Genomic DNA, 8,914 nt, shown 5'->3' on the forward strand with positions numbered 1-8,914 from the left:
TTTTTCTTTTACCCTAATTATCATATAATTCATTATGATAAAAGTAACCCATTATTTATTTTAAAGTTATCTCATTTAACCCCCAAGTAAATAAATTATTAAACTAAACCCCACTAATTTCATAAAGTTTGTCAAGAATAGTCCAAAACACCCCTTTAAAACCTTTAGCCGAAATCCGACCAAGTTGGGGTTACGCAACCTGTGACGGCCCGTCGTGTCTATGACGGTCCGTCCTGCAGGTCCGTCACAAAGTTCAGAGAGTTAAATTCAGTAAAGGGGTTTGTGATTGTCCGTCGTATCTACGACGGTCCGTGCTGCAGTTCCGTCGTGAAGTTCAGAGAGTCGATCTCAGTACCCAGATTTCAGAGTTGAAGTGTTTTGGAACGAAGACCCTCGTTGGTCCGTCATGACCATGACGGTACGTCGCCTGATCTGTCAACCCAGTCAGTTATTTTCAAAATAATTTCACTGCTCAGACATACTAAACAGGTTGTTATAGCTAAACCCTTAAAAACACAAAAAAACCCTAAGCCCTAAACCCTAGACCTTAAGCCCCTAAAAACCTTCACTAAAAAAACTCAAACCACTAAACCATAAAATCCTAGAAAAAAACCTAACCTAAAAATCATAACCTACAAAAAACCATAAGGTTTAAACCCTAAACCCTAACCTAAAACCCTAAATCATAAGTCTAAAAGTATAAAAAAAAACACCTAAATCCTAAACATTAAGAAACCCTAAATTCTATAAATCATAGTATAAACACTAACAATCATTACAAAACCCTCTAAAATCCTAAATCCTAAAAATTCATAAACCCTAAACCTTAAAAACACTAAACAACCCAAGCCTCTAAACCATAAATCCTAAAAAGACCTAAGAATCATTTAATCCTTAAAAATCCTAAAAAAAACAAAACGCCTAAATGTAAAAACTTTAAGCTCTAAACCCTATAAAGCGCTTAATCATATTCAATAAGACCTAAAAAACACAAAGCACACCAAGCCCTATGTCCTAAATGTATAAAATCCTCAAAATCCTAACCCTAAAATCACCTTAGCCATAAACCCAAAACTCTAACCTCAAACCCTAAATACAAAACCTAAAACTCTAAGATATCCTAATACCTAAACCTTATGAAACCCTAAATCCAATAAACGTAAAAGCCATTTAAAAGCTCTACAAAACCCGAAGATCTAAATCCTAAATCCAAATAATCTGTAAACCCTAAAACTATAAAATACATAAAATTCTAATCCCTAAACCCTTAAAACCCAAATAAATACTTAACCCTTATAAACCCTAAAAAAATACAAAAAACCCTAAACCTAAAATAACACAAAAGCCCCTAAATCTAAAAACTCTAAGTTTTAAACCCTATAAAGCCCTAAGTCATATACACTAAACCCTAAAAAAAAAAAACTAAGCATTAAACCCTATATTTATAAATTCCTAAAGACAATATCCTAAAAACTACAAATCCCTAAACGCTAAAAGTCATTAAACAAAAGACCATAATCCCTAAACCCATACCTCAAAAATTAGAAAAATCATAACCTAAATATCTATAAGCCCTAAACCTTGACCCCAAACCTAAAAAACACCAAGCCTTATTCCCTAAACCCTACCCTAAAACTCTTAATCTTAAGCCTAAAAACTTCAAAAACTAAAAACCCTAAACATTAAGAAACCCTCAATCCTATAAACCCTAAAATGAACACTAAAAACCATAACCTAAAAAAACCCAAAGCCTAAACCCCAAGAACAAAGATAAACTCATAACCAAAAACTCAAAACCTAAAAAATCCCTAATCCATAAACCCTAAATCCTAACCTAAAACCCAATATCCTAAACCTAAAACCCGAAGAAACCCTCAACCTTAAACCTTAAAAATCCTAAATCTTAAAAACCATTTAATGCCCCTACAAAATCCGAAGCTCTAAACCCTAAATCAGAATAATACATAAACCCTAAATTGATAAAACATATTAAAACCCAAAGCCCTAAACCATGAAAAACCCAGAGAAACAGTTAACCCTTAAAAACATTTAAAAAATATCCAAAAAAAACCTACACCTAAAAAACTCTAAGCTTTAAACCCTATAAAGGCCTAAATTGTATATGTTAAACCCTAAAAATACAAAAGAAGCCTTAAGTACTAAACCATATACCTATAAATTCTTGAAGACCTTATAATGAAAATATGAATCCCTAAAGTCTAAAAAAAAAAAAGAGCCTTAACCTTAAACCAGTACCGATAAAATCAATAAAATCTTATCCTAAAAACCCTAATCCCTAAACTCTAAAATTCTAAAAAAAGCCTTAGCGTTAAACTTAATACCTATAAAATCCAAAAAATCTTAACCTAAAAAACCCTAAATACTAAACTCTTAACCCAAACCTAAAATACCAAGCCTAAAAACCATAACACATAATTCTCTAAACGCTAACCTAAAACTCTTAATCCTAAACCTAATACACTAAGAAACAATAAACCCTAAACTTTACGAAACCCTAAATTCGAAAACCCTAAAATAAATAATAGAAACCTTGACCTACAAAACCCCGAAGCCCTAAACCTTTAAAACCTAGATATAACCCATCACCTAGAACCCTAAAATTAAACAAACCCAAAGCTCTAAACCCTAAACACTTACCTAAAACACAATATTCTAAAGATAAAATCCTAAGAAATCTTAAGCCCCAAACGATAAGGAATCCTTACTCCTATAAAAACCTGATATAACCCTTAACAATCATTTAAAACCGCTACAAAACCCAAAGCTCTAAACCCTATATCCTAAAAATTTATAAACCTTAAACAATAAAAACATAAAAAAAAACCCTAAGAATCACATAACCCTTAATAATCCTAAAAAATTCTAAAACCCCTAGTCATATATGCTAAACCCTAAAAAATACAAGAAGACCCTAAGCCCTAACCCCTAATCCAAAGCTCCAAACCCTACAAATTAAAAAAAAAAATGAAAAAAAAAAACCCTACAAATCTAGATAAAACTATTCTTTTAAAACCCTTTAACTTAAAAAAAACCTTAGCCCTAAAACCTGAATCCTAAACTTAAAACACTTCCCCACTTAAAAAAACCCTAAACACTATATATAAAAAAAAGATTTTTTCTCTAGATTCTCTCTAGCACCTGATTCTTGCGTTCAACCCTAGCAGCTGCTTCCTGATATTCATTGAAATGGAGGATTCGCTGCCGATGGAGCCACGTTGGCCACCTGATAAGGATAAATCGTAGAGTGTTTATCCAAAAACAAAAAAACAGTCCACAAATGCAGCGGACAATTCCTCGAAATTGCGTGAGGAGAGTCATATCGTGATTTCTGTAGAGGAATTGGACTGGCAAAGAATGTTTTGGAGTTAGCAGATTCTGGTTCGCTACTGTTTAAATTGAAGGCTTAAATGGAATTTCTAAATCGCGAAAGTGGAGAGGAACGATCGCGACTAAGTTCTGTTCCAAATATGAATCGCTATTTGACATATTGGAGAACTGGTAAATCTCCTGAATCTCAAAAGGAATTTCGTCGAGGTTCTGAGATGAAATACGTGAATCCAAATATTGGGATTGGTTTTAGTGAACTGGGTGTACGAAAGTCAGAGAAATAGAAACCAAAAACGAGCGCATGTGTCGATTTGAGTTTGGGAGGTAGTGAAGGATCTCCGATCCACATTAATGATGATGGGTGTCAAGGAAAGGTCTCCAGTATTGAACATTTTCATTATTCTTGAAAAAGTGAGTGTACTAATCATAATCCACAATATGCTGCTAATCTAGAAGGTTAAGAAAATCTTCAAGAAATCAGCAGGAATAGGGTTGATACACAACAACTTGTTCTTGGTGATCGAGGGTGTAATTTTCCAGGACAACCATTGTATCTGAAGGTAAGAACATTCCATCTAACATTGCTTTTAGTATTTCGAAGCTTAAAATATAGATAGAGAGAATGTTGGTTTAGCTGTTGTTGGTAGCAATGGGAATGGAGGTATTGGTTCTGGCTGTGGCAAGATTATTGCAGCTACAAATGCATATAATGATACTATTAAAAATGTTGAGGATTTAGTTGAATTAGCTATAACTGGGAATTATGGGAATGGGGGTGCAATTGTTATTGCTGCAAGGTACAATCAACCACCATTTCCACAAATCTCTATAAACTTTTTAGGACCTAGACAACAACCTAACTTAAATATGAAAGGTCAATGAGGTTATGAAAAATTTAAAGAAATAAAACCAGCTGATAAACAAGAACCTGCACCTTATACACTTATCCAGACTTATGATGCCAGACTTAAGATGTAACTTGACCAAAACTGCAGCTCCCATTTTGTTTAGAAACCTAAGATTACTATGAAATAAGCCAGACCTGCTGTTATTTTTAATGTAGAAGATTTTCTCATAAAATGGAGGGACAAGTGTAAATATACTCTAATTGGCAAGTTTAGTAATGTAATGCCTAATGTGGAGCTGTTTAGACAGAGTTTTATAAATATAACGCAGTTATCAGGGGTTAAAATTGATCATTTCAATGCTAGACATGTCTATATTGATTTAGATAATGAACTTGATTTCGTAACAGTTTGGACTAAACAAAGAATGACTATTGCGGGGCAGCCTATGAGAATTGAAACTTGGAGTCCTACCTTTAAACCTATAGAAGAAACTCCAATAATGCCAGTTTGGATAGTTCTTCTAGAGCTTCCTTAGCATTGTTATTATAAGGATATCCTAATAGCTTTATTGGCCCCAATTTGTAAAGTTCTATATCGAGACAATGCTACGGTTAACAAGATTAGGGGGGTAGCATGGCAATGGTTTGAATCCATCTAGATCTTACTAAGGAAAGACCTAACATGTGTGGATTGGTTGTGATGAAGAGGATCTGAATATATGTCAATGGCAATGTATTGAGTATGAAAATGTGTCTACATAATGTCCTTATTGCAAACACCAAGGTCACATGATCACTGATTGTACTGTCAAGATAAGAGATGAAGAGTTTAATCAAAGAAAATAGCTAGAAGCTATCATGAAGGACAAGAATAATTTAGGAAAAAACAATGGTGCAGGGGATATGAAGCAAGCTTCACAAGTTGAAGGTGGAATGCAGAAAGGTAAAAAACCTGCAACGAATAAATCAATAATGCACCAGATTCCAGAAATGGTAGAGAAAGGAGATAATTGACAATAACAAAGAAAGCAAACAACAGTTTGGGAACCTACAGTTCAAGAAAAAAACAAGGTAAATCAACATACAGTGCCAGGTATGGTTCGCAGCATCCCTATTCATAATGATTTTGATACTTTAAATATGCAGGAACAAGGTACAAATACATTAATTCAATTGGAGATGAGTTCTTCCTCAATAAAGGGAGACCAACCAGAACATACAGAGGAACGACCTAAGATAAATATGCAGGGACAACAAAAAACTGTTGAAATGCAGATTTGTTTGCAGGGGATGGAGTTGAGTGATTCACAACAAAAAGTCATGCAGGCCATGCACAGCAGAATGTAACAGGCAATGTACATATATAGGTAATCCAAGTTTCAATCCGTTACCAAGTATGAAAGTTTATGCATCTAAATATCCTACAAATTTATGTGAGACTAATACATGTGTAGAGGAGGGAGGCAGTGGCACTGGTGTAGGTACAGGGATTGGTTTGAAGAAGAAAATGGTGGCTGAAACTAGGCAAGAAGGCAATGCATCGAGCTTGGAGTGCCTGCTCTTATTACAGATTCTAGCAGTCAAGAAACTGCAAACAACAGCGAACATCAACAACAAGATAAAACAATGGAAGGAAGTTCTCCACAAGATGAAGAATCTCCACAAAACAGTTACTACATATCCAAATCAAGACTGAGTAAAAAAAGAAGAAATACAATTAAAAAATGACAAGGGAAGGAATAGTATCAGCTATAAAAATATGAAGAAGTGGATGAATATAGCCATATAGTGTCTCAGGATGAGTATGATAATGATACTCGATCTTTAGACAGTAAGGAAGATGAAGAAGAGGTAAAATCACCTTCCACACTAACTATGAAGAAGAAATATAAGAACTAAAACACAAACAAGGGTTGTAACCAAGAGGAAGGAAGATTATAAGACATAATCTATGTTCGAAGAACACTAGAAGGCCAATCAAAAGGGCTAGAAGTAGAGGCTTATGATAATACTTAAAGTTGTGTATTACAGTACTATTATATTTTTCATGTTGTATATTGTAGATGTACAAATTGATTTTATCATCCAAGTCTTTGATTAGAATAGGCTATTGTATGTTAATAGACTTTTTTGAAATGAGAGAGTCTCCCTCTTTTATGAATTATTACGAAAAATTTTTAAAGGAGTCCTCCATAGGTGCTTAGTTTCTTTTTTTATTACAATTTGATGTATCAGGTTGAGTTGATGAGCCTTAGGAAATTTGTCGACTCATAACCCACCTTAGGATCGGAGGTATGGTTTATGCACCACCCTATGTACTTTTGTTTTTAATAAATGTTAAGGCTTGGGGGTTTTGCTCAGCCCCTGACCAACCACAAGGCTCGTTAACCCAAAAAAAAAAACACTCCCCCTCCTAGTATTTTGTTTGTTTATTTAAATTAGGGTTGGGGTATTGTCAAGCCCCTGACCCCATCAAGGGTCATTCAAATAAAATTTTTAAAAAAAACATAAAACACTAAGAAACCATAAACCTTAAGAAAACCTAATTTTTATAAATCATAAAATAAACCCTAAAGCCATTTTAAACTCCTACAAAATCCTAAGATCTAAACCCTAGACACTAAAAAAATCCCTAAACCCTAAATCTTAAGAAACCCTAAATCTTATAATATCTATAATAAATCCTTTAACCATTTAAAACTATTACGAAACCCTAAGATCTAAACCATAATCCCTATAAATCCTAAGAAACACTTAACAGTTAAACACTACAAAAAGCTAAAACCTGCTAAACCTTAAATAATAAGCTTTAAACCTTATAAAAAATGCACGAAAAACCCTAAACCGTAAGCCCTAAACAATAAACCTATGAAATCGTAAAAAACCTTCACCTAAAAAATCTAAACCCCTAAACCCTAAAACCAAGATAAAACCTTTAACCTAAAATTCGAAACATAAAAAAAAACTAAATCCAAGCCTAAAACTCTAAATCTTAAACCTAAAATTCTAAAAAACCATAAACCTTAAGAAACCACAAATCATATAAAACCTAATATAAATCATAATTTTTTTTAAACCACAACAAATCCCTAAGTTCTAAACCCTAAATTCTAAAAATACATAAACCTTATACCAAAAAACACTCACAAAAAAACAAAGCTATAAACGCCAGAAAACCCCTAAACCTAAAGAAACTCTATGCTCTAAACCTTATAAAGCCTAAATCATATAATCTAAACCCTAAAAACACACAAAAAAAACTCAAAGCCCGAAACCAACCTATATGACCTAAGAAAACCTTAACCAAAAAACATAAAGACCTAAACCTAAGAACATAAATAAAACCCTTAACGTAAAACACCAAACATAAAAAAAACCTCAAGTTCTTGACCCTGACCTATAACTCTAAATCTTAAACCTAAAACCCTAACAAACACTAAACGCAAATTCTTAAGAAACTCTAAAATTAACCCTATAACGAACCCCTTCAAAACCCTAAGAACTATACAATACACCGTAAAAACCTCTAAGGAACACTTAAATATCAAACCCTTAAAAAACATAAAAAAAAAACCCTAAACCTAAAATTTAAAGCTCGAAACCCTATCAAACCTAGAATTTCATATGCGAAACCCTAAAAACCCTAAGCACTAAACCATAAAATCCATAACCTAAAACCCCAAATCCCATAACCTTAAAACCTAACAAAAAAGAGTAACTTCCAAACCTAAAATCCTAAACCTTAACAGACCCTAAATCTCAAAATAAACCCAAAAATTCATTTAAAACTCGTACAAAATCCTAATCTCTAAACCCTATGTCTTAAAAGTTCGTCATAACTAAACCTAAAAATTTTTTTTTTTAAAAAAAACTAATATCTATACCCCAAACCCTAGAAAATCTTAACCCTTAAAATCTCTAAGAATAGAAAAACCCATAATGCCAAAAAATCTCTAAGCTCTAAACCATATCAAGCACTAAATAATATATCCCAAACCCTATAAAACACAAAAAAACCTGTGACCTAAAACCGCCAAATCCCTCAACCCTAAAACCTATTTAAAACCTTTAACCTTAATCAATATACCTAAAAAACCCTATGGCCCTAAGCAGTAAACCCTAGCCTAAAACCCTAAATCCTAAACCTAAATCCATAAGAAACGCTAATCTTTGAGAAATACTAAATCCTTTAACCATAATATAAACTAAAAATCCTACAAAACCCTAAGCTATAAACTCTAAACCCTAATAATTTGTAAACATACAAACTAAAAAAAAACACAAAACAAACTAAGCGTTAAACCCTAGAAAATCCTAAGAAACACTCAACCCTTAAATACACTAAAAATACTCAACAACCCATAACTCTAAGTTCTATGCCCTATAAAGCCCTAAATCCAATATGTTAAACCCTAAAACAAACACAAAAAAAAAAAAAACTAAGCCCTAAGACCAAAAAAACCTCCACTTAAAAGACTCAATCCCCTTAAACAAATAAAAGTAGAAAAAAAAAGCTATGCCTTAAACCCTAAACGTTATTCTAAAACCCTAAATCCTAAACCTAAAGCCTAAAAAAAACCTAAATCCTAAATATTAAGTGATTGTAAATCCTATAAATCATAATATAAACCCTAAAAATCATGATAAAACCCTATTCTCTAAACTCTAAATTCTAAAAAAGTTTAAACCCTAAATTTTAACACAAAAAATCCAAAGCCC

The 8,914-nt window shown here is 32.9% G+C and overlaps 1 long non-coding RNA gene across 3 annotated transcripts; it reads left to right on the plus strand.

Moving 5' to 3' along the window:
• The first annotated feature begins 3,059 nt into the window (after positions 1 to 3,059).
• Positions 3,060 to 6,377, plus strand: LOC107024038. 3 transcript variants are annotated; one of them, XR_003579551.1, is made up of 4 exons: positions 3,060 to 3,908; positions 4,604 to 5,266; positions 5,342 to 5,562; positions 5,650 to 6,377. It is a non-coding gene; the product is annotated as an uncharacterized LOC107024038 (long non-coding RNA). The 3 variants fall into 3 exon arrangements; XR_003579550.1 differs by having other exon boundaries at positions 3,066 to 3,908; positions 5,094 to 5,266; XR_001457302.2 differs by having other exon boundaries at positions 3,069 to 5,266.
• Positions 6,378 to 8,914: the final 2,537 nt, after the last annotated feature.

Source organism: Solanum pennellii, chromosome 7 (genome assembly GCF_001406875.1).
Source record: "Solanum pennellii chromosome 7, SPENNV200".
NCBI classification, from domain to species: Eukaryota; Viridiplantae; Streptophyta; class Magnoliopsida; order Solanales; family Solanaceae; genus Solanum; species Solanum pennellii.